Source organism: Leuciscus leuciscus (genome assembly GCF_965113295.1).
Source record: "Leuciscus leuciscus genome assembly, chromosome: 4".
In the NCBI taxonomy this organism is placed as follows: Eukaryota; Metazoa; Chordata; class Actinopteri; order Cypriniformes; family Leuciscidae; genus Leuciscus; species Leuciscus leuciscus.
In genome coordinates this window covers 54781547-54808952 of record NC_138728.1, presented here as the reverse complement: position 1 = coordinate 54808952, position 27406 = coordinate 54781547, and the positions used below count along the sequence as shown (strand labels likewise).

The 27406-nt window shown below is 39.6% G+C and overlaps 3 long non-coding RNA genes across 4 annotated transcripts in view; 2 read left to right on the top strand and 1 right to left on the bottom strand.

The window, feature by feature from the left end:
• Positions 1–27406, top strand: part of LOC309497139 — a 549185-nt gene that overhangs the window by 437482 nt on the left and 84297 nt on the right. The window lies entirely within an intron of this gene.
• Positions 1788–4631, bottom strand: LOC309497144. The gene is made up of 2 exons (XR_014205421.1): positions 2824–4631; positions 1788–2573 (listed from the first exon to the last, which is right to left on the bottom strand). It is a non-coding gene; the product is annotated as an uncharacterized lncRNA (long non-coding RNA).
• On the top strand, positions 4561–6138 carry LOC309497148. The gene is made up of 3 exons (XR_014205425.1): positions 4561–4657; positions 4734–4842; positions 4941–6138. It is a non-coding gene; the product is annotated as an uncharacterized lncRNA (long non-coding RNA).

The window sequence follows — 27406 nt, the reverse complement described above, 5'->3', positions numbered from 1 at the left end:
ATCTAATGTAGTACCATATTGTTTAATCTCTTTTATAAAATGTTCAAAGCTTGGCTTAGTTTTAGTAAAAAACATTCACATGAATGTGATATTTTCAAAGTAAAATAAAAAGTTGTATAAGGAAGCACATCGTACTTCTGGAAACAACATTGTCCTGTACAAAAAAATAAAATACTACATCATACAGATCAATTTGTAAACATGTTCCAAACAACCTAGAAATGAAATTTGAAACATCCGACCAAAACATTTTTGAATATATATATATAAAAAAAGATGAGTCACAGATTATTTGGCATTGCCACAAAATTCACATAAATATTCAATATTTAATTGGAAACGTTCAAGCAACTCCTTGTCAGGGTAAATTCTGTGTACAATTTTATAGGATACCTCTCTAATTTTATTATTATCCATACTCTTTTCCAGTTAATATTTTCATATTTAGTAGACCAAAACACTGTTGAACAAGGCAAATAGTTTGTTTTTAAAATATATTCTAATATATTTGTTACTGCATTTATCTATTAATATCCCCAATAAGTATTGTATCACTACAAAAACTGGTTTGACACTCAACATTTATAGGATAGAATCCAGGATTTCGTAATACAGTCATGGTCAAAATTGATGGCACCCCTGATAAATATGATAAAAAATGGCTGTAAAAAATAAATCTGCATTGTTTATCCTTTTGATCTTTCATTCAAAAAATTCACAAAAATCTAACCATTCATTGAAGTAAAAGAACTGAAAGTGGGGGGTAAATCACATTATAAAATAAATGTTTTTCTCCAAAACACGCTGGCCATAATTGTTAATTATTTTACTTCAATGAATGGTTAGATTTTTGTGAATTTTTTGAATGAAAGATCAAAAGGATAAACAATGCAGATTTATTTTTTACAGCCATTTTTTATCATATTTATCAGGGGTGCCATCAATTTTGACCATGACTGTAGAGATACAACTCTGCCAGGGATTGCATCAAAAATAATAGCATATTCTTTTGGCCTCACAGGAATCATACATTTGTTGAGAAATTCAGAATATGTTAAAAGTAAACCTTGTTCATTAAGCAACTGATTAACAGAAAGAATTCCATTGTCATACCATGTCTGATTAAAGATTGACTTTTTTTTGTACAAGATATCTTTGTTATTCCATATAAAGTATCGATGTGGTGAAAAGTTATGTTTATAGATTAATTGCCAAGCCAGCAGTGCCTGCTTATGAAAGCTTGCCAGTTTAACTGGGATTTTTTCAACTGAGAAATTACATTTTAAAAGAAAATTAATGCCACACAAAGAGTTAAATATGTAATTTGGGAAAGCATTCCATACACTATCTTTATTTTTAATAAATTCGATTATCCATTTTATCTTAATCACATTATTGAGATCTGTAAAATGTAAAACTTCAAGGCCACCAAAGTCTCTATTATTTTTTAGAATATCTTTCCGTGAAGAGTGTATTTTCTTCCTCCAAATAAAATCATGAAGAATCTTATCTAATTCCCTGACAACATTATTAGGAACATTAGCCGACATAGATATATAAACAGACCTTGAGATCCCTTCTGCTTTTGAAAGTAGAATACATCCATTTAGGGACAGATCTCTCATATGCCACATATTGAATCTGTTTTTAATTTTCTCAATAATAGGCTCAAAATGTAACCGGCTTCTTTGAATCAAATCTTTACACACCATTATCCCAAGGTATGTGGTATTGTCTTTAATTGATATCCCACAAATTTATTTCAACACACAATCTTTAAGAGAGAATAAAGTAGACTATTAATCTTTAATCCAGAGATTCCAGAAAATGCTCCAATACATTTAATAACTTCATCCAGTTCGTCACTGTTTTTGACCAAAACTGTGTATCAATCATCCACTGCACTTGTTGTGAAAAAGGCTGTCTGGAAGTCAAGTGCACGTTTAAGCTCTGCAACACCCACATATCCTACAAGCCTGTGCGGATGACAAGAGTTTCTACCTCCAGGTAACTGATGGTAAAATTATCTTGAAGAAGACACATCAATATTACAGCCAAGTGCAAACACAGATCTCTGTGACTGAGTCAAAGTTCTGTGCCTTTGTAGTGTGGACTGTGATGGACTGTGTTGTAGTTGATGCGGGTTTTTGGAGCATGTGTTTAGCTAAAGCACAGGAGCTCTTTCTGAAAGTGTGTGTGTCACCATTACACTAGGGCAGCCTCCACAGCACCACATGTCCAGCCTTTAACAGGAGTCTGGCAGACATCTCGCAGCACAGATCCCCCTATGACATCATCCAGGCCAAGGGAACGGCTCTACAGAAGAAGAACAAACTCTGGTGTCTCTATAGAGGTCCTGAAGGACTGGATCAGTCATGGTAGCATGTGACACTGAGAACTGTGTAGCTCAGTGGCTCCATCTCCGGTGTGTGGGGCTTAGTGAGGAGGCACCTTCGGCCAGCGGACCGAGGCTCTGTGCTCCTGCACACACACAGGCGGACGTGTTTAGGCACTGTTGTGTGTTGGTCGGTGTTGCAGCTGTAAGCAGTCCAACAAAGTGCTGCCGAGAGGGACTAAACACAGATAAACATATATAAACACATTGTATTGTGTTGATTGTATTGCAATGATTCGCTCCCAGGCTCACCCCCTCTTTGTCAAATATTAAAATATTATATATATAAATATTAAATATATAAAAATGTCATATTGTCTGTGTATCCTTATGGAAAAAATAACTTATATTGTTCGTACTGTACATACTTTCAAATGAAATTTTATTAATTTGATGTAATATTATTTATTTTTTACTTGTTTACTTACATGTTCTGCACTTGTTCTTATTGTTTACTAATCCATGTTCTGTACACATGTTCTTATTGTGCGTTACGTCCCAGGTCTAGGGTCCAGGAGAATGACATCAATACATTCGTCACACCTGCCTTCTTGTTTTTTTCTTTTAATTATTTTGAAACAAGTGAACAAAAATATAAAGCACAAAATATCAAAAAGAAGCAAATTAAGTTCAGGGTTGGGTCAAAAGAAAAAGTTTAAACAAAAAATACAGACACTAAACTGACTCCCTTACTCGCCAAAAACAAGAGAAAACAGAGAGAGGGAGAGAGAGAGAGAGAGAGAGAGAGAGAGAGAGAGAGAGAGATACACAACATGTCTCATCATAACTATGAATACATCAATTTCATGTTGCACAATATATTGTTACTGTGAATTTTTATCTAAACAACTGCAATAATATATTCCCCAAACTTCTAACAATAAGATGAGCTGCAGTCTTCATACAGCAATATAACAGTGACAATGACAATAATACTAGTTCAGCTTTTCATAACAACACTGGGGCACATGTTAGTCAGAGCACAGCACACACACACACACAATCTTGTCTAGTCAGAGCATGTCTTCTCCTTCGCAGGGAACCGCCATGCTCAGTGGAATTGTGTCGTTCAATATGCTGTACTTTCCGCGAACACAACCAGTTACCCTCTCCTCATGAACCCTGAGGTGCGCTATCTTCCTGGTGTCTTCCATGTCCTTCGCATCCATAGACAGTATATAAACTGGACACAGCGACCCCATTGGATTCAACGGAGGCAAGTGAAGTCAATTAGAAGCACAAACTTCCTGATGGTCGAGCGTACTGCGCAGACTCAAACTGAGCTTGACGACGTAGATGTGACGTGAGCAACCCGTCTGTCTTCTAGTGGCTGTGGCATGAGAAATCTGAATCATTCCCTTCTGAAACTTGCAGAGACGGAGAGTGTGAGTAGGAGCTGTCCATGAGCTAGCAGCAGGAGAAACTTTTGCTAAGTATTCTGATTAATTACTTTGCCATTTTGCCTCCACGTCCTCCCGATTGCCCGCGAGCTTCTCCTCCTGTCCATACGGTAATCTCTCTACTGTGCGACAGAGAGTCGCGTGGGTATGACGCAATCGTTAGCCTACTTTTACAAAAACTGCTTCTACGGGGCCATAACGTAAGATACAAGGTAATGGAGCCTTTTATACATTTTCGTGTTACTTTAGAAATAAATAATGGACAAATGGAGTCTTTAAACGCCTCAGATGTAAAGTTATTCGCTGTCAAAGTGACGCCAAAATGAATGGGAGTCAATGGGATGCTAACAGCAGGTGATGGTCTGATAGCCAATGGCGGCGCCCGGGGAAGCTTCAACATAATATGAAACGCTGCCCCCCTGTTCGCATCCAACTGACAGCGGCCTCGTGTGAAGGCGGGCGTTTCCACTCCAGCACACATCAGTCCAGCGCTGTCCCTGATGTCGAACCCACACAGCACCAAGTCTCCAGGGAGCAGCTGATGAAGAACACCACAGTCCTCTGGCACCTGTTCGTCACTCACGCCACCACCCCACCCTTTTGAAATGAAAGATATTGCTCCCTGTGGTGTCACAGCTCTGATAATAATACCTTACCTTTGTGAAAGTGCCGTGAGGAAACAAGCATGTTTTCTGTAATATTACTATGGGAGGAGACTGGCCAGCACTCAGTGTCAGGTGCAGGTGCTAGTTCATCACTAAGACCGCATAAAGGGTTCTGACAGCAACAGGTGGAGGTTTTCCTGCAGTTCTGGCGTGTGTTTGCTGAGCTCAACGTGCAGCCGCTGTACCCTTTCATACAGGTATGTGTTTAGTTGTGTGGGTTGTTTGCGTGGAGTGACTCCAATTCCATCTTTATGTTATATCTTCTTCTTTTAGGCTGATTATTTAAGAGGTTTTATTCTCTGTCTGGGAAATGAGGCAGACACACATGTATTGCTGCGGTTCCTTCAACGGGCTGACGGCCGTGCTGGAGTGCTGAATAATGGTGAACGCAGTATACACTTTAAGACCGATCGTTTATGAGTTTGATGCAGTTAATATACAAATGTATTTGATGTGGTAATCTCTTCTCTTGTTTTATAGTACCTTTATCAATCATGTCTGGGGATTGAGAGCTGAGATTGGGTAACTGTGTTGCAGTTGTACTTTGGCTAAAGTAGGCTATGTTCTGTTTGGTGGTTTTATATTGTGGCTGCACTGATGTGTACTAACATGCATGTTTCCTTTATTGTTTAAGGGGCAGACCAGCCACTGTTTCTTGTATATTTCAGATTTATATTGTGCTTTATTGTTATTTGATATTGACTGATCTTAAATGTTGTTTGTCATTTGCTTTGTGTCTGTGGTTCTGCTCTCCTCTGTTTGTGTGTTCCAGTGCTCAGAGGCTTTGCACAGGGCCGGGCTGCATCTACACTAAACCTCCTACCAATATAAAGTTGGTTTGACATTTGACATGTGTCAGAGATTCAGCTCCGAACCACTTCAATACATCAATAACGATTTGGCATAAGAACGAAAAACAGGTTGTGTTCGAACTGTTTTAAAACGTAGACGAGAACACCCAGTGTAGTTTGTGTGTTTTAATCAGCTTTACTGTATCACAACCTATACATTTTGTAATGTAAAACAGCAGATAGGGACCGTCTAAAAAGTACAAAACAGAGGAAAAACGCTCAATTGTTCCATCCATATATGCTTTACTCTTAAAAAAAATGTGTTTAAACTGTACACACACACACACACACACACACACGGTAAAAACACCGTAAATGTTATACATTGGGAAGTTATACACTGGGAAGAATAAAATGTGTTGTAATAGTAGCCTAATGTTATTAAGACAAAGAAGTTTTAAATTTAGAGTAAAAACATTAATATTCAAACCCAAAATTCAATTCAAATAGTGTTATATTGTTAAAATAACTGCTTTCAGTTTGTTTAGCTGTCATAAGTGATGCAAAAACAATGCTACTGAGATTCAGATGTGCAAATAAATGTGTGTAAAATACATAGACGTTTTTCCTAATATAGATTGTGTGTGTTGTTGCTGGTTCCTAGAAGAACATGTTGAACATTCACAGAATCCCAGCACAGGGTATACTATACTGATATTTAAAGAAATGCATAAGCTCACTGAAAATAAATAGTGTTCTATGACAAACTGTGCAAATGGTTGAGCATGATATGGAAGAACAACTGGCGAGGTATACGTACTGAAGTCCTTTGTGAAGGTAAGGGAGAGTGTTAAATTGCTTTGCTTTATTGATAGTTTTCATAATCAAGTGTTACAAGTGGATCATTGTCTTATACATAAACTTGCTACAAATACATTAAATTTAACCGTGATCGTGTGTGATTAAATAAAAATTTCTCATTACAAGTTACAATATTCTTGTGTTGAGAAACAATAAATATGTGTAAACAAAAAATAATGAAAAAAAATAAATAAAATTGAATCAAGTTTTGAAAGAATGACTAGGGGTATTACAGGTGTGGTGAGCTTGAGGCTATTTTACTGGCATATACTTAAATCAAGAGGTCCAAAATTGTAAAGTGTGTTGCACAATTACCTCTATGTATTTGGTATTGCAGAACCACCAGTGTTTTACTTTGTTTAACCACAGTGGCTGACTTTGTGTCATGACACACAACACATTTTAGGTATATCTCAATGTAAGGTAAACCTCAGCTCAGGATAGTCCAAACACTCTTAAAGAAATACAGCATACCGGTACAAGAACTTGCAGTGTTGTTACTTAGACATTATATCCAAATTAATTGATCAAGAGTGACTTTTAATGTCAATTTATAATGTGAGGTTTTTAGGATGAGGAAGCATACAGAAGTATAGTGTGCAAGCAGACCATTTCAGGACAGAAACTTTAATCCCCCCTTTAATCACTAATAGTAAAAAGTGCCCTTTCAGTCACAATGCCGTACACGATTTAAACCTAGGGGGAAGGTAAAGAATGTACTACTACTGATTGTCCAGAGACTGCTGGCTATCTGCAACAACTGCAGGTGAACCAATTTGCTGTAAACTTCCAGCAATTTCCACTGGGCGGGGAACCCAGCACCCCCACTCCATGGGGAACACGATTTCACCCCTGCCCCAGCGGAGGTCTGTGCACGCCACTGCTGTAGAGATCTGTTTTTGTAAGATACTGGGGTTTCCATACATGTCTTTGTAACTAAAATTTGTTGTGCATCAGGACACAAACATGGCCACTGTAGTTACACCAATCCAAATATCAGAATCAGAATCAGAAAGAGCTTTATTGCCAAGTATGCTTGCGCATACGAGGAATTTGTCTTGGTGACAGTAGCTTCCAGTACACATACAATATAAAGTGACAAGACAAGTAACATAGGTATAAATAAAAAATAGAAAAAATAAAATAAAAATAAAAAGATTATAAATTATAAATATATATAAAGTTATAAGGTGCTATAATGAAATGTCTGAGGGAAGTATTGCACATGTTTGTTCCACAGTAGGGGAACATTAAGTGTTCATGAGGTAGATGGCCTGGGGAAAGAAACTTTTCCTGTGTCTGGTTGTTTTTGTGCTCGGTGCTCTGTAGCGTCGACCAGACGGTAACAGTTCAAACAGAAAGTGTGCTGGGTGTGACGGGTCCAGAGTGATTTTGCGAGCCCTTTTACTCACTCTGGATGAGTGCAGTACTTTGAGTGTGGGAAGGGTAGTGCCAGTGATTCGCTCAGCAGTCCGAACTAACCGCTGTAGTCTACGGAGGTCGGTTTTGGTAGCAGAGCCGAACCAGACGGTGATGGAAGTGCAGAGGATGGACTGGATGACAGCTGAGTAGAACTGTACGAGCAGCTCCTGTGGCAGGTTGAATTTCCTCAGCTGACGCAGGAAGTACAGTCTCTGTTGGGCTTTCTTCACAATAGAGTCTATGTGAGTGTCCCACTTCAGATCCTGAGAGATGGTGGTGCCCAGGAACCTGAATGACTCTACTGCAGTCACAGTGCTGTCCATGATGGTGAGTGAAGGGAGTGCAGGGGGGTTTCTCCTGAAGTCCACGATCATCTCCACTGTTTTGAGCGTGTTCAGCTCCAGGTTGTTATAACTGCACCAAAGAGCCAGCTGCTCCACCTCCTGTCTGTACGCAGACTCGTCACCGTTCCGGATGAGTCCGATAACAGTAGTGTCGTCCGCAAACTTCAGGAGCTTGACAGAGGTGTCTTTAGAGGTGCAGTCATTTGTGTACAGGGAGAAGAGCAGTGGTGAGAGAACACATCCCTGTGGAGCACCGGTGCTGATGGTGCGGCTGTCGGACGTGATTTTGCCAAAAAAATATAAATAAAAAACTGGTGGTTTTGCATTTCCAACACAAATGGATGTTCAAATTAAATGGAAAAAAGCAGCAATCTTGGTTGAAGGGGAGCATGTCTATGTTCCCACAGCCCTAACCCTAACATACCTAAACCTACCCCTCACAGGAGGGAGACTTGTCTGGGATGTTATTGGGCTATCCCTGTACCAGCACAAGCACTAAAACCTACCCTTCAGAGGGGACATAGTTAAATGAGAGAACATCGGACTGTGGGAACATAGGGCCTAATTATCAAAATTTTCAGCAAAAAAAAAAAATCTTAGAAATGTGGGAACACAGGGTCGTGGGAACATAGAGCTGACCCCGGTTGGGGCACTTCAGATGGATTGACCAACATAGATCCACTCTATCACCGCTCGCATCTTGTATAAATTTACCAACTTTATTTGCCCTTTAAATGCCCTTTATTTATCCAATGTTAAAGGGTTAGTTCTGCCAAAAATGACTGTCATCATTTACTCAACCTTAAGTTGTTCCAAACCTGTATGAGTTTATTTCTTCTGTTGAAAACAAAAGAAGATATTTTGAAGAATGTTGTAACCACACAGTTGTTGGTAGCCAATGACTTCCATATTTTTTTCCCCTACTATTAAATGTTGACAATTTTCATTTTTGTGTGAAATACCCATTTACAAATCATATGATGTGTACTTCACTTAATGCAGCAAATATAATGCAACTACATCCACTGGCTTTCAAAAGTTTGGGATCGGTAAGATTTTATGCTCTCTTTTGTCTCTTAAGTCTCTTATGCTCACTAAGGCTGCATTTATTTCATTTATATGATCAAATCTGAATTTTCAGCATCATAACTCCAGTCTTCAGTGTCACATGATCCTTCAGAAAATCATTCTAATATGCAGCTCAATAAACATTTATTATTAATATCTATGTTGAAAACAGTTATAAAAAAATAAATAAATTCTTAATAACCCCAAACTTTGAATGGTAGTGTAGGTTTAAAACATTACAATTGGTCGAATTATACTGAAATACTACTACTACTACTAATAATAATAATTACATTTTTAGATGGACAAGAAGTCCATCACCAGGATGAGACCAGACAACAACAAAATGACCAGACAGAACACATTGTTTTAGAAGAGCAAAAGTGTACTGAAAATGATGATGAACATACATGTAACTCAGAAATAAATACAAATGGTGTGGATTTGAAGTCAGAAAGTGAGGAGAGTGACTTGGTTTCAGTGTCCACATATTCTGAAAATGAAGAGGAAGAAAAACAGGAACAGAAACCAGAACATGAAAATGAACATGAAAATGAACATGACAGAAACAACATAGAGTGGAGGGCCACAACACCAGGCCCAAAAAAAAAAAAATCAGTTTGGAAATAAAATGGGAGAGGTGTGAAAAAATAAAGCCACTGCATGGGTCAAACCAACTCCAGAGACCATGGACAGATGTCCTGTACAAAGAATTCACAAAGATCAGTCCTTGTTGTGTGCTGTGCTTTAAGTACCAACATGTTAAATGCAAAAATAGTCTGAAACGATCCCTGCCTTTCTTTACAGCACGTGCCACCTGCACCTTTAAAGGCTGTGCAGCAGTCTTTACTTTTACAATAAAAAACCCCAACAAAATCTAAAAATAAAATTACTGTCTTTGTAGCCCGTAAAGGAGACATAACACACAAGAAAAGTGACAAAAAATTCAGACAGGCCAAATATTTCCGAAGGGGAAAAATTGCTAAAAGCATTCAACATGGTGTGAGCAATTACTACTATCAAGCCCTAAGAAAATCACCATCAGAAGAGATTGTGGCAGGCAATATCTCACGATGCTTAACTAAAGACGTGTTAAGGGTGATATCCAGTGAACTGAAAAAAAAGCACCAGGCTACATGACGACATAATCATGGAGCTGGTGCTTACACAAAAGATAATGAGAGAATGTGCTACATCTGAATGTGCTGAGACTGCTGGGTACCTACAACATCTGCAGGTGGACCCTTTTGCTGTATACATGTACACACAATGCGGTTTGCACATTTTAGCCCAGCATCTGAAAAAAACAACAACAGTAGCACTTCACTTGGATGGCACTGGTAGTGTCACCTCACGCATTCCCGCTCAGCCCAAGAGAGTGCTCTACTATGCTCTTGTACTGCCGGGAATGGGGAAACACACGCCACGCTTCCTGTGAGTGAGCTCCTAACAAATCAGCACTCAATTCCTACCTTGACATATTGGCTAATGGGAACATTAAGGGCCCTTGGTCAGATAACATCATGCCAGGTACATCAAGTGGAGACTGACTTCAGCTGGGGATTAATGTCATGTGTCCGGCTGGCATTCAACAAAGAAAACATTTTGACGTATCTGCAGAGAGCACACCGAATTGTTTCAAACACAGTAAACAGTGGTGATCATCATTTCAGTGTTTTACATCTTTGCTCTTCCCATATTATAAAGGCAGTGAGCCAGGCATTTTCAAGAAACACCGACAGCAAGGCTGTAAAAGAGTACGCTACCTACTGCTTTGCCTTGTTGTTAAACAGCACACATCTAGAAGAGGCAATGACTGTATTCGAGGATATGTGTGTGCTGTTAACATCGCCAGAGGAAACAGATGTGGTGAATGCAGCCAAAGCTTCCCTGGACCTGAGAATAATGAAGACGACAATAAAAATCAATGAGTCAGAAACAAAGCCAGAGGCCACAGAAACACCACAAATTGCAACCCCTGTGTGTGATAGATCGCCGTTCAAATCAGTGTTTAGTGCCATTTTGGAAAGGGTCAAGAGCCTAACCCTTGGTAGCAACACACAAAAAAAAAACGTTTTCTGTCCAGAGCTTATTGACGTCCTCATGAACACCTACATGAGCATTTCCCCCTCTGGAGTGGAGTGCTTCTTTGGGATCTAAGCCGGTTTTCTGAAATCAGCACAGCTACAGTCAGCCAACAATCCAACCCCAGGGAAACGAACTGCAGTGTGGAAGAGTGGTCTTGGGGTGTCAAACAGAGCATCCTTCTAACAAAAGAGTTCCTGCGTCCTGCTGACTTTATCCACAAAATGTATGGATCCCTACAAGGCAGATACAGAGAACACATAATTAACAACAATCTGTCACTGCCTTGCCGTGATCCACAACCGAAAGACAACTTCTTCTGCCAGAAAGAAGAGTGGGCAAAGAAAATATCTAGAAAACATCACAAACATAGGACAAAATACTTTGACCCACCTTATATACTGCCAAAGCCATCACAAAGTCCAGAAAACAAAGACATCAGCATCAACACCAGCCAGATGGAAAACACCAAAGTCAATACAGATACACCAATGGACCTGTCGACCAAAGCAAAACATGAGCCAAAATACAAGGACAATACTGAGCCTGATCAACCAGAACAGACATCTGAGGACATAACTACTGAGGTATTACTTCATATTATATATTTAAAAAAATATTTGCAATTAATTTAACATCTTTCTTACAATAAAAATCTAATTTGCAGATCGAATACCTTTGGTCCAGAAAAGACTGTGAAGTGTTGTGGTTGCTGTTGTGTCGTCGGCAGAAAAGAAGACCACGTACACCATCCATCACTCAGAGTTCAAAACTCTGCAACCTCACCAGTGGCTTGTGGGAGAGGCAAGAATATTCATGGGCTATTATTATTTAAAATTGGCATGATTTAAATCACCAAAGTACACCATACATATTGTGCACATCTGAAAAGCTGTCAGTTACCTTTGTCTAATATGCATGTTTCGTACATTTGCTCTTTTCATCAAGATAATTGAATGCTACTTCCAAACCGTACTCAACAGAATGGGCAAAGACAGTGGCATTTACCTCCTCAACCATTACACTGCTCAAGTGATCATGACCAAAGAGAGAGATGCAGTGTGTAGACAGAGTCTGCGGAAGGTATCATTGTATTGTTATACACTGAAGATTTGAAACGCTTGTTTAAAAAGATTTACTAATGTGAAATTGTCGAACATTTCAGGTGGACTTTGGAAAGTATCACGCAGTTATCAGTTTCCTGAATGTGGATGATAACCACTGGGAGTTTTTGGTGAAAGCTTTCAAAATACCAATAAGTCCTTCTTTATGGCTATGTGGTCAAAGCTGAACTGACATTTTAAATGGGTTTCTCTCTTTTTTCCAGTATCTACATGCATCTTCCAGTCAGATGTTTCTTATTAATCCACAAGGAACTGATGAAGAGAATGACTCTAAACAAGCTGCAATCAGATTTAGGTAAAACACAATGCTTAAATAAAAGCATTAAGCCCAGCTCTCATTACTTCCAATCACTTTAACTGTATTACCCCGAACTGTGTCATATATTTATCAAAGTCAATACTTCAGAATGAGGCATGAAAAAAAAGAGTGGGTGGAGATTGAGTGGAGAGGGGCCACAATTAAGCGTACAATCCAGCGAGATGCATACAGCTGTGGTGTGTTTGTTATGCAGGTGTTTTTTTTTCTAAAATCAACCTTATAGTTGAGACACTAAATACCATTCATTCTTACACTTACAACTATTGTTCAAAGATGGCATGGGAGGTTGTCAATAGTTTCCCTGAAGTTCCCTCCCACTTGGACAGCAATTCTTCTGTGACCAACATGGAGGAGCTGCGTCAGAAGATGGCTGAGGAAATCCTCACAGCCTCAGGTGATGGACATGAATGGGAACAAAAAGACACCATGAAACTGTTATTGTCTGTTACTATTTTAATATCTATACACTTTCTATTGTTCAGAAAGGACGAGTGTCGTGCTTTTGCGGTTTGACACAACCCCTTGGAGGTGGTCCAACAACTGACTGGGTAAGTACTTTCAACTTAAAGGGTTAGTTCACTTCAAAATGAAAATTACATAGGAAGATCATTTTGAAGAATGTCAGTAACCAAACAATTAACTGGTCCCATTGACTTCCATAGTATGAAAAAATATCTTCTTTTGTGTTCAGCAGAAGAAAGAAATTCATACAGGTTTGAAACAACTTGAGGGTGAGTATATGATGACAGAATTTTCATTTTGAAGTGAACTATCCCTTTAATTATATATTATTTTTATTTATTTTTTTGATTTAATGTCATGCATGCCAACACTGGTTTCATGTGAAATGCCTCAACATGAGTCCTCCTGACTTTGAGAAGGCAAAACACTCTAACTGGGCTTGTGATCTTTGCAAATAATTAATTCTGTTATAACACCATTTTTTTCTTTTACTTTCTTTAATAATACCTGATTGGTTTCTTTCTTTTCGACTTGTAACAACTAAACAAATAATGTGTTTTATGTGTCTGAATCTTTTATCGGTATGATTACATCTCTATATACACTGTGTTACAAATTATTATGCAAGTGACATCAGAAGGGTTTCAGGAAAATACAAATTATGATTTTAGTTTTTCAAATAAAGCTATTGTTTGCAGGGGCGGCTGACCAATAGAGGGCGCTAGGGCGCCGCCCCCCCCCATGAGCCAGACCAGTTTATGAGCCACACTCATTAAATAAGTAAATATATACATAAATCATACATACAAATTGTCAGTATTTGTGTGTTTGAGATATTAAATTCACCCCAGTATATGTGAAAAATATGATAGAAAATAAAAATGTCTGCTTTTCAACACGTCTCCTCCACCAGCGTGCACGTCTCATCAGCTCAGGGCGCTGGAGTCAATCGCCCCACAGAGGCGGGTCTGTGGAGCAGCTTAGCCAATTGCTGATAAGATATACATGTTTGACATAAACTGTAGCCAATCAGCGAGCTCTAATCTAGTCAGCTATGGGCGCTTCTATTTAGCGCCCTAAGCTGCGCGTGCCCGCCCGCGCCCGCGCTCATGCGCGCCTATCTCCATCAGATAGCGGTCTATCGGCCTGGCTAGCTGGATGCGGTCATGCTAATGCCTTGTTTTGCTTTCCGTGATTACATTTTAAAACAACGGGGACAGATCCGGCATGGACAGTTATCGGACTGAATGAAGTGAATTCAATTTCAAATGCAAATGGAAAGTTTGTGCAATTTATAGCCTTGTAATATGGCATTAAATAATTACTGACTTTTTCACAGAGCACTGGTATCATGCAGTTTGTGTTAAATTGTGTTTGGGTGGTTAATAATAATAATAATAATTATTATTTTTATTTATATAGCGCCTTTCCAACACCCAAGGTCGCTTTACAAAGATATGTAAAGGCAGTGGTTCTCAAACTGGGGTACGTGAGGTGACAGAAGGGGGTGCGGGAACAAAATCCTGAATTTTGCCGTTCCTTTAAAACTACCTCACCTTAAAAAGAGATTTAAACTGAGCATGCATTTCTATCAGGTAAAATGCTGTAAACAGGCTACATGACATCCGATCAAATTACCTCATCTTTTGCGGTCAAAACTCTCTGCATTTAAGCAGTGTGTATAAGTTGTTGGTTTTTTTTACACATTTCCCCGGTTGGGAAACGCTGGTTTAGTACAAATGCACATATTGCCTGGACCATATTAAAATGTTTAATATTTTTATATTATATTTAAACGAAAAGAAGCAGGGTTGTGTTTTATATTTCGTTTTGTTATAAATAGGCAAACGTTATATGCAGTGAATATAATCAATACGCGTTGCCTGAACCACATTTGTGTGGCTGTAATGTTTAAGATTTCTTTAAATGAAAACGAAAAGAGTTAGTGTGGTGTTTTATAACATATTTCGTTTTATTTTTGCCTAAAATATACAGAGATAACCGGAGCAGCAGAGCGAGCTGAGTGACGCGCGCTGCTCCATTAGCAGAATAACTGGGCTCGCGTCCTTTACCCATATATGGATTGGCCAGAAGGTGGGCGGGGTTAGGATTTCCCAAGATTTTCCAAGATGGCGCCACCCATACCCCCCATAAACAGCCTCAAAACATAGACAGTATAAGAAGTGGACAGTAGGGGTGTAAATCGGACAGTTCATCAGGATACGATATCGATTCTCTCAGCCAGCGATACGATATTTGCCGATACTTCAAAAAATTCTACAATACAATTCGATTCAGGGCTATATCGATCGATTAATCGATATTTAGATATTATGTTCACACAACCAGTTACGTTTTCATTAACTCACAAATGCAATCAAAATATATAACATGAACGTTTAATTAAACTCTTTGAAAATTGCACACCCTCTCCCAATTGGGACACTTATAACAGAAGAGGTCATTTGCAAGTTCTCCGTTCTTGTTCATTTTCATAAATCATGTTTTTTATTATTATTATGCATTCCAAGTAATATCAATCAAACTGCAGCTGGGTTGTTTTGATTAATAATAATAATAACTTAAAAAATACAGGTAAATTACTAAATTAAAGTTAATTGAAAGTATGCTTTAATATGTTATAAGTTTTTTTAAGCAGAGCAGATACATTCACATTTCATCTTTCTGAGTCAAACAAAACCAAGTAATTGCTATGATAAATAATACATCACTCGGTTAATCTTCTTAACGTTAATCTCCTCAGCTGACATAGACGCCTGACAAACTTTGTTGTTGTGATAACGTACACGCAATACAGTGAACTTTTCCCTCATAAACGAGCTGCTTTAGTAAGGGTCCGTGAAAATGTTTCAGGTTTTATTTTCCTTTTACGTCCTGAAGAAGATATCACGAGTTCATTGAAATTATCCACCCTCGATCACTTTTAGTCAGCTTTGACGAAACTCCTCTTAGCCAGCGCGTCTTTTCAAAGTGACATCTGACCTGAATACTACTGCGCGCTGAGTCGCTAAACCGGACTTATCGTGTTGTGTTCACCAACAAGGGTGCGAGTGCTTGTCTGTTTCTGCTGTAAAACATGAACTCGCGATGCCTTGACAACGGACAATACCGACTTTTGTGAAAAAACTTAGGGTTTAGTCAGTCTTGTCAGGCGTCTTTTTCAGATGAGGAGATTAACGTTATAAAGACACACCGGAAGGCGGTCGGCGAGTAAACGAAAATGTGTGCTTTGGCAGAAGGATGTTACGTGAGAATGTGGAGAGTGTCAAAATAAAGGTGCATATCGATATTTTAAGTGTGGAATCGATGCATTGGATCGTTAGACGTTATATCGATGCGTCGATCCATATCAATGTATCGTTACACCCCTAGTGGACAGAGCCATCTCATTGGAACTCAACTGAGACAAGTGAAGCCCATTTTTAGCGATTTTTTTAGCACTTCCGTTCCTGACGCGCAGACTCAAACCGGCTCAAACTAAGCTTGATGACGTGAGCAACCTGTCTGACAGATGTAAATCTTCTAGTAGCTGTGCGTGCAAACTGCCAATGTTAATCGTGCAGAGACGGCGAGCTTGAGCAAAGAGTTCTTCGGCGTGACTAAGCAGGAGTAAGTACTCTGATTAATTATTTTTATCTAGTATTTATTTTAAAATGTACGTTTAAATTGACGTCCCCCTGATTGCGCGCAAGCTTCTCCTCCTGTCTGTACGGTAATCTCTCTACTGTGCGACAGAGTCGAGTGGTTATGAATCAATCGTTAGCCTATTTTCACAAAAACTGTTTCTACAGGGCCATAACGTAACATAGAAGGTAATGGAGCCCTTTATACATTGTCGTGTTTCTTTAGAAATAAATAATGGACAAATGGAGTCTTTAAACGCCTCAGATGTAAAGTTATTCGCTGTCAAAGTGACGCCAAAATGAATGGGAGTCAATGGGATGCAAGTAAATTCTGCTACAAGATGGCGGCACGCGGCCGGCTTCAACTTACGGTCGGTGGATTACCCGCCTGCCTCAAAACCGTTCTTCAGAAAGTCTATGGGTGACGTCACAGACGCTTTGTCCATATTTTTTAGTCTATGCTCAAAACCAGGGAAGAAAACAGCCTATTATCCGAGTTCACGCGCGTGATCATAGCAACTAAACCTATGCGCGTGAACTCGGCAATCAACTACTTTGGACTTCAACCGAAAACAGGATGTAAACACAGGTATTTGCGCTGGCTTAAATAACATCATTTTTATTCATATCTTTCACATCTACTGCAGTCAGATTCACTCGTGTTCACTCTGAAGGAATCACTCACATTTTCTGTGCACTTGTAATGACACATCAAGGATGTCAAGAGGCTAAAAGCAGGTTTACTACTTGGCCCATTGAAGTCAACAGGGTGCAAATTTTAAAAATAGAATAACTCGGTGTAGGCAACCCCGATTTTTGTTGTTGTTCTCTGTATTGACAGCACTCCAAATGTACAAAAAAATGAGCTCAATGTTAAAATTGACCGGAGTTCTCCTTTAAGTTTTAACACCAACAAGCTCATGAAAAAAGTATCTATACACCACACGATCGATCAAAACACTAAGCAGAAAAGGCCTCGTCTAACGTTAGTGCTGCTGAGAGTGTGTGTGCCACCTTAAACACTGCAAACAAAACAATGTTTCCTAGCAACGGCAAACCACGCTAACAATGTTTCCTAGCAACGGCAAACCGCGCTAACAATGTTTCCTAGCAACGGCAAACCGCGCTAAAATCTAATGAGAAAATAAAACACTTACAATCTGCTGTGCTCTTCTGTTGCTCCACTGCTTCTTCTAAAAGTACTCGCAAACACGGTAAACATGTACTTTTAGCTTAGCCTGGGTGCCAGCCCGAACCCCGCCCACAACATTTTTTGGTCGGGAAGTTCGGTCCATTGAGGAGTAATTATGCTCGGCTCCCAAAAGGCCGAGCCAATCAAATTGCCAGGGCGGGCTTTACTCGATGATGGACAGATGATCTGCGGTTACGTAATCACCCACGTCACCAATGAGCGGTTGGGTTGAATTAGTTTACAACAAAGACGACTGCAGCTGGAGAATTGAGATTTCACGAGTTCACACTTACAAATAAGTCAGATAGAATAAATGCGTATATGACGTGCTGTCCGAGGAGAGGGCTGTGGGCTCGGTAGCCATACTCCCCCCCCCCCCCCCCCCCCGTATTCCTGGTTGTGAGAGAACAAGACAAGAGTGAGGATTCGGGGTGGTGGAGGGACCGAGGGATGCTGAAAAACTGTCAAGGAGTGTTAGGTAAGTTGACAGAGTGAATGTGCTTCCTCAGTAACGTTAGACATGGTAATGTTTGATGACAAGTTGATATTGGATTGATTATTTGTACGTGCTCCTCCCGAACTTTGTTTATGAAACATCATGTGTAGATTCCGCCATCGCGTCTGTTATAGAAGATATCGACAGCGCATTCATTTTAAAAGAGGAACAGAGAGCCGCGACATTTTGTTGGTTGAAAATATGAATGAAGAACATGCGTCATTTACTCAGTTACTCTGATTGGTTGTAGGTCTATCCAATTGAGTGCAGAGGTTTTTTTTTCCTGGTTCGGTTGAGACACGCCCCATAATCAAATCTCTATGGAGCGGTATCAGACTTACATTCTGACTAGAATATGAGTATGACGAAGTCAGGCTACTTTTAGCTGGCTGTGGCCACTCCTCCTCCTGCGTGAGTCTACAGTAAACCCTGCGCTGCTGAATCTGATGCTGCTGGAGGAGACGAGCTGACCAGAGCAGCTGCTGTGAGGAAACATGTGCTTGAGGGATGTATAACACAAATATAGCTTTAATACTAATTGTGTGACGTTTGTGATCGATTATATCTTTAAAATTACATTATGTTGATTGGGTTAGATATGATAATCAGCTGTTAGTTATAGCGAGTTATTTTATGCACGTGAAGTTTATTTCCTGAACCTAGAATAAAACACGCATTTGCTGTCGCTTTTAGAAATACATTTATTACTAATAGGCAACATATTTATAATTAATAATTTATATTCATTACCACTTTTAAATGATAAAAGGCCACATTAACAGAATGCCACATTAACATATAGGCTATTCAAATAAAACAATGCACTTTGTAATATTTATAATACACAAATATGAATAACATAAAGTACACCCCCCCCTGGGGCCAAGCGTAGGAGATCTCTGATGAGTTTCTCTGCCTCTGCTTGGAGACAACAGGACGGGGTTCCTCATGGCTGAAGCTGCAGAAGAAAGAAACTTTACATTTTTAACCAAAATAAATCGGTCAAAGATATCAGACGTGCAGAGAGTTCAGATGCGTCGAGCTCTTCTACAGTAAACCACACATGCGCTGCTGATGATGCTGGAGAATGTGTGTCCTGACGAGCTGTGAGGAAAGATTGGCTCATGTAGAAATCAAATCTTTTTTTTATGCTAACTGCGTTTGTGATGGGTTATGTAATAACTAGGGTTGGACATCGTTTTGATTTGAACGATTCTGATTCCGATTCTTCCTTTCGATTTCGGTTCTTTTCGATTCTCGATTGCGATTCTTTGTGGGATGGAGTCAAAACATGTCACAGGCTCATTTGAGTTCACAGAGGATCATTTTATTTTGATTCAATATGAGTTTTAGTTTTGGGAGCTGCAGCCCATGTGGGAGAAAATGAGGAATGCCTCTGCACCAGACCAAACAACTGATTTATATAGGCAGAACTTGCACCCTGGTCTGGACTCTCTGGACATGTATAAACTTAATGCATTAAAAACAGTTCTTGTTCAGAAATATGAGCATGTCTGCCTTCTCAGGCTGTATCCGTGAACGTTCAGCACAGATTGTGTCACGGGCAGTTGAGAAGACCCGTTCACTAGGCGTAGAGGAGGCCTGAACACACAAATACGAAAAGCCTATGTTTGACATTAAAGGATAAGTCATGCGCTGGTTCCACCACCAGGCAGCAGAGGGTCATCGGGTGTAAAGGTTAGTGGTGTCTCCTTATACATCTGCATCTCCTTCTCTGCATGGTCCTGGATGGACATGCTCCTCCTCTGTAGTGATGACCTCTTTTCTGCGTCCTCATCGGCAAAAAGCTCCTCCAATGGAGACTCTCTTGGATGTTTTCTTGGAGGTTGTTGCTGCAAAAACAAAAAATAGACTTATTCACTAAAAGAAAAACATCTACTAAAGGCAGAGGCTAAAATTTCAGCATTTCTGTGCTTACATTCTCATCTCTCCTCCACTTCATCATTCTCAAGCCTTTTCTCTCACCACATTGTTCTGACATCACTACCTTCTCCACAATCATCCTCTGTTGACTGCAGATAACATAATTGGTATTTATAGACCAAACATTTTAATGACTGAATTGGAGACATAAAAGCCCCTTTCACACAGAGATTCCGGAAAATACACGGATAAAGTGACCCGGGATTTGACCCGGGTTCATTTGATTTTGGTTCATTCACACTGCCAGTGATTTTCCGGAATCAGAGAGCGCGTTCACACACAACCCGTGTATGTCCCGGAAAGACACGTGACATCGATGTGACTTGTAATGTCTCAGCAGCGTCTTCAGTTTGCTTATGAGCTGCGAAACCACGCTTGTGCATTTATTTCTCTGATTCGATCATAAAATTGCACATTTCGTACCGTTTCACAGCTGGCGAACGATCCCGGCTTCAGCGTCATCACTGCGACACGGCATTATTACGGCTTTTGTTCACACAGCGCGCGTCCCGGGACTGAACACGGCAATGTTACTAGGTCCCCAACCCGGCATCGATCCCGGCATTAAACCCGGGTCGTGTTTGCGTTCACACAGAAGGCGTTCCGGCAATTTGCCGGCAATTTCCCGGGTTCAATGCGCTGTGTGAAAGGGGCTTAAATGTTTGAGCTTCACTGGCATTATATAACCTGCTCGTGCTCAGAGTCTGTCTCTTGATTCGGTCCCCGACACCGACAGCGGCATCATCACAGTCCATATTTTGTTTGAAGTGTGGGTCTAATGCTGTTGCCACTTCAAGAAAGTTCCTGATGTCCTCGCTCTGTAAAATAAAAATGTTATTTAAATATACAATTAAGTCACAGGAATAGAATTATTTCATGTATTGTTCTTTAAGGAAAGTTCACCTAATTTTTACCTGAGAGTAAAGTGCATCTCTAGCTTTTTGAGGATTGGCAGGATCTGACCACATGTGGGGCTCTTCTCCGCTGAAACGCAAAGTGTGGAAGTGTAAAGAACTCTCATCAAGCTGATGAAGTCCTCTGCCTTCCTGAAGTCTTCATCACTCAGCCGGGCAAGTCTGTGTGTGACAATTAGGATACATTTTATAATATAAAATGAATAGTTATTCTTGCTTACACTTTTATCTATTTATCACTTTGTTTTACTACACTTTTACTAATTATCTAACATTAGACTCTCACTTGAAGTTGACTGAATCTTGAGCTGCTTAGTGTTTTATTCATCTTGTGTATTGGTTATACATTGCTGTGCTGTATAAATACGTTGAGTTTCCTCTCTCCTATCTAGCTCTACCGGTCCCTCTCCATATTCTCTCTCAGCCGTTGATCCAAGCTGGCTGCTGGAATTGCAGGGTATTGCTCTAGGAATCTCTCCATCATAAGGCAGAGAGAGTCCCATCGAGTTCTCACATCAAGTGTGAGTGAGTGTTGCGGCAGCTCTGGCACACACAGTAAAATCACAAATACAAAGAAACAAATGATATTATGTAACATCACCATACAACATTTATGTGATTTAGTCACATTCAGACATCAGCTATTGTTGTACTATTTGAAAAAATTAAATGCATGCAAAATTTACGTTACTAAAAAAGGCATTTTAATTATTGGTCAAATGAAACACATTTAGTGATTCTTACTGAGGAGATCTTGCTTCACTCGCAGAACAGCCTGTGCCATCGAGGACCTCTTCATCCACACAATGATGGTACGGATCTTTGCAGTCCACTGAGTCACTGCAGTCAGGGAGTAGAGACTCTGTGCTGCAAGATTGAAGAGTGTGTGAGCAAAGCAGCCCAGTTTCACAAACTGTAGTCTTTTCATGGCCATGTCCATGTTTGCTGCATTATCCACAGTAGCAGCCACTACTTTGTCAAAAATGCCGTATTCTTTCAGGATGTCGCCGATCTCCTCTGCCACGGCATGTCCGGTCTGGGCTGTGTAGACAGCTTTGGTTTGCAGCACTTTTTGCTTCATTTTGCCCTCCACTAAATAGTGTGCTGGGACAGTCAGGTAGTGGTCTTGAGCAACGCTAGTCCGAGAGTCACAAGTGAGGGAAACAGAGTGGACATCAGCAAGCTCAGAGATTACTGTATAAGAACTGTTTTCTGCTGTGAACAGCAATTCCTGCTTTGCAGAGCTGTATTTCCAGCAGCACTCGATCCTTCAGAAATCATTATAATAAGCTGATATAATATTATAATAAGCTGATTTGCTGCTCAATAACCCTTTCTGATTATTATCAGTGTTGAAAACAGTTGTGCTGCTTCATAGATTTGGGGAAACAAATTCATATTCATATCCAGTACAGAAGCCCAGTATGAACCAGTGTGAGATTCCTTCACATTAATTCTACACTCATATGGCCAACAGAAAACTGACAACACTTCCAGTCGGTTATCCAGATCCAGAGGCCACTTAATGTGAACAAGTGTAGATGTGTCCTGATTGGCTAATGATCCAGTCTGCTTGATCAGGTCACTGTGAAAGCGTGTTAATGCCCAGTGTGAACGCAGCCTGTGTCTGGTAAGGACACTGTCAGTTATCTGCTGTTTTTACTTATTCTCATTATTTCTCATCTCACTCTGTGATCTTCCTTGGCGGTCTCAATCACCCGAGGGTCTCAGGACAGAGAGTGTGCGCTCGATGGAGAGGAAAACATCATGAGATATACAGTTTTAGGTTTTGTTGAAGTGCTGTGAATAAGATTTCTGGGGTTTTCTCCCTTCATTATTGTAAGTAATGCTCTTGTGCCTCGTGTGTTCGGTGGATCAACACCCCAGCCGGCCCATGATGCTCTCTGCCTCAGACACACACACTGGAGCTGAGGAAGGAGGAGTAGGGGAGATTCACTTGCACATGAACACACTAAGGCTTCACTCTCAGCGGGACACATTCACTTCAGCATCATATATTAACAAGGGTGGGTGATGTTGAGTCGTCCCAGTGCCTTGAGTCTGGCTACATGTGTCCTGAAATCATGTTGCAGTATTTTAAAGTGCATCTCAAGTGCAATCTGAGCTGTGATCTGGTAACTGGCTCTACTTGGGTGAGGGGTGTCAGACTGTAGAATTGACTGAAGTGAATTAATGTGCAGTGATCTTACTCTGTGTTCCTCCTTGGTCGTCCCCTGATGTTCTCAGCAGGGACGTGCACAGACATTTTGAGGGGCAGGGGCTCAAGTGAAATAAAGGGCACTTCTCATAATTAGGTTTTTTTTTTTTTTTTTTTTTTTTTACAAAAAAGTGTATATATATTAACGCAACTCTGACTTCCTTTTTAAAAAATGTATTTAAAAAGTTAATTAATTTTATCTTCCTCAAACTCACGCAATTGTTTCATTTTCAAAAGATGCAACTAGTTTCAAGTATATATTTAGAATAACCTAAATAACTGCATCAAGCAGAGGGGCGTGTTTTACTAATAATTTGTTTATTTTTGCACAAGGCACTACATCATTTTAATTATTTTGGTGTTATCAGAATACATAACACTTTAAAATCAACACAAATATTCACTCTAAACTGAAGAGGGCTGTTGCTGCTATTTTGTTAACTTTACTGAAAAAAATCACTGCAAAAATGATTGACAAAATACAAAAATACAGCAATTTAATAAAATTATTACAAAAAAAAAGGTCTTCTACTTCAAAATAAAATCTGTTACTTCCATTCCCTGGTTGTCTCTCCTTCCTCCCTTACAGCGGCAACCTTCTGAAGGTCCATGTCCCTGTAGATGTTTATGCATGTACACACACACACACACACACACGACTGACATGGACTTAGTTTCACATTTGAGGGAGGACTGTATCATCATCATCAAATAAAACCTTCAAAATCCACATTTAGATGGAGTTTGTTTTAAACCTACTACACTCTAAAAAATATTCTGTGGCTTAGTAAATATTACAGAAATATTTAACTTTATTAAAATCTCTGAAAATCTTACTTGATTGTTTGAATTAAACTTACCAAAATAATTGAGTAAAAATTCAATAAAAGCCAATGTCATGTATGTGGTTGTATGGAATACTATTTTATAAAGGTTTAGAAGAAATAAAAAAAGTTAAATTGCTCATAAATAAAAAGTTAATTTATGAATATTATTTTTAATGTTTAATGTTAACTTATTTCTACTCAGTTTTATGTATTAATGTACCAGATGCAGTTACTCAGATTTACTACATTTTTTAGAGTGTATCCTCCATCTGTTTGCATCTGTAGATTTCTTCCAAATTCACCAATTTATATTTCTAAATTTCAGGGGGAAAGACTCTTGATGTAAGTCATTAACTGGGGACGTTCTGTATGCAAATTAGGCGTCAACTAGTGATAGTTCACTTTGAAATTAAATTTTGGTATGTTTTAGCTTACCTCAAGGGCATCCAAGATGTAGGTGTCTTTGTTTCCGCAGTAGTTTCAATTTTGATATTTAGGTCAAACCGTTCTTGTCTGTCAGTCATATAATGATGGTCACGGTCTCCAAGAGGATGCACAGAGTCCAAATTAAAACAATTCCCCATCGTCCAAATTAAACAATTCCCCATCGTAAGTACACATTGATGGCCTAAGACACGAAACGAGCGGTTTGTGTGAGAAAACAAACAGTATTTATATCGTTTTTAGCTCTTATAACACTGCCACGTCCAAGTGATCTGAGGGCGTGCGCGCATCCTGGTGTGTGACATGTGCGCAGACTGGTGCATAGATATATATACTAGATGTCGCCTTAAAGACATTCGTTCCAATGACCTGCCGTAGACAAGGCGACTTCTAGAGTATACATCTATGCACCAGTCTGCGTACACGTCACACACCAGGATGCGCGCGTGCCCTCAGATCACTTGGACGGACCTGATATTTAGATATACTATTCTTCAATAAATATATTTGTTTGACAGGGAAGCTGTGCGCAAACAGGAATATATATTATTTTTCAAAAATAGAAAAAAAGCACTCCAGAAAAAAGGGCACTTTCTCTCCAGTAATAAAAAGGGCAGGTGCTCAAGCCCCCTTTGATGTCTATGTGTGCACGTGCCTGGTTCTCAGGACAGAGAGTGTGTGCTCGATGGATTGAACACACACATGATGTTATTCAGATGTATATTGCATTTAAATGCTGTGAATGTGTTTGATTTCCTCATGCCTGATTATGCTCTTGTGTACGAGACACTGCCTGATATAAACACACATGTGATTGATGTGATGATTGTGTGAGGTTGAACTACAATACACAACATTATTCGACATTATTCAACAGTATTGTAATGCAATTAAACCTCAATTATGACGGCCGTACGGACGGGTTCAGGGTGAGTAAATCATGGGCTAATGTTCATTTCTGTCAGGTCCATTAAGTCAAGAACACACAGACAATAAAAATAATTAAGAATTTTTATTGAATAGATTGCAAACAGGTTGATGTTCCTGAATTGAATTTGGCGGTATGGCTCTGTTCAGGGAGTCCTCTGACCTTTCATGAGCACCATGAAATAGCAGAGAGTCAGAGGACAGCAGCAGCAGCATTAGGGAACGCTCACACAGTTTAGGACTGTGAGAGCTAAAATATCCCCCTGTGAACAGAGCAGGCAACATGACATAAGCAATGCCACGTTATGCATAAGGAGGAGCTGGGGAGGTGGCGGGCAGCAGTAGCGAGCAGCAAGCATGTATGAGCAAACTGAATGTGCTTTAAAATAGGGCGCCTTGTTTGAGCTTGGCCATTGAGCAGCAAGGGGAGTTACCCAGCTAATGCAGCTCAGCTGAAGCAGATCAGCTGGCGGGACAGTGTTGAAGCAATAGCATTAGCAGCATCTTGACTACCTGGCCTGCCAGAACTGACGCTGACGCTCAATTTCTGGGTGAACTATCCCTTTAATGGAGAAGCCTGAGATTGAGAAGTTTGCAAACAAACAACATAATTCAGAAAGCACATATTAATGAGGAAACCATCACTCTCTCTCTCTCTGTGTGTGTGTGTGTGTTCTCTGTTCCTCATGTTTCTTCCACAGTTGAAGAGGCTTTTCTTCTCTATGATCCACAAGCCACTGGAGGATGATCACACACTGGGTTTCTACGGCATTAAACATGAGGATCATATTATCGCAGTGCACAGTGGATGCATGCATTATTTACAATAGTATCTGACATTATTAAAAGCATTTATTTATAGTGTTAAACTAACTGAGCTTTTCACTTCAGTCTTCTCCCCGTATGAGATGAGTGACTGTTTTCCTGTAGAAGGCCAGTATCTCTTCTGAGTCTAAAGTCCACAAATGCTTGTTTTCTCCATCAGTGGTTTTGCATCACACACATTTATAAAGACACTGATAGACAGATCTACGGCAAACAATCATAATCTCCACATCGTCTCACAGTGTCAGGTCTCTCTGAAGAGAAATATAGAAGAATATCCAGGACTGGATCTAGAGTTAAATATGAGCTCTTAACATGTAAATGCATTAAAGTCACACTGAATTCAGAGAGGAATCTTAAATCATGTTCCAGTATTAAACACTGATAAAACACATAATCCAGTTTAACTGGTGATCCCAGATTATTTTAGTTCAAAATATGTTTGAGCTTATATATCTCAATATTAATAACAGTCTGGTTAATTTTGAGTCTTGAACTATAAACTCTCAAGTGTTGGCTTTCTAAATGTATGTGTGTTATGTTTCTATTCAGAATTACTTATGAGCAGTAACCTTTTTATTTTGGGCATTTCATGTATGCAGCACTTGCCAAAATTGGGGGTGAAGGGGAAGGGGTTAAATATATTCATATACTGAGGGTTGAAGTGTAATATTATGATGGAGTTTGTGTTCCTTTATGGATTCATATGCAAATATGTAATAATATGCACATAATATAATCCTTTCATTTACATTTGGCAGACACTTTTATCCAAAGCGACTTACATTACATTCAAGGTACACGTTTTACATTTTGTCAGTTCTTGCTTTCCCTGGGAATCAAACCCATGACCTTGGCATTGCTAGCGCCAACGCTCTACTGTTTGAGCTACTTCTACTTTCTTTTACTTACATTTATTAAATCAAATTTGCACTTAATATTTGTATTGTGTGAGAATTGTTTCCCTTCCTTGTGTTTTCAATGGTTGAATTAAAGGTTCTGTGAGTAATTTCAATATAACTTCCCCAAAACTAGAGCG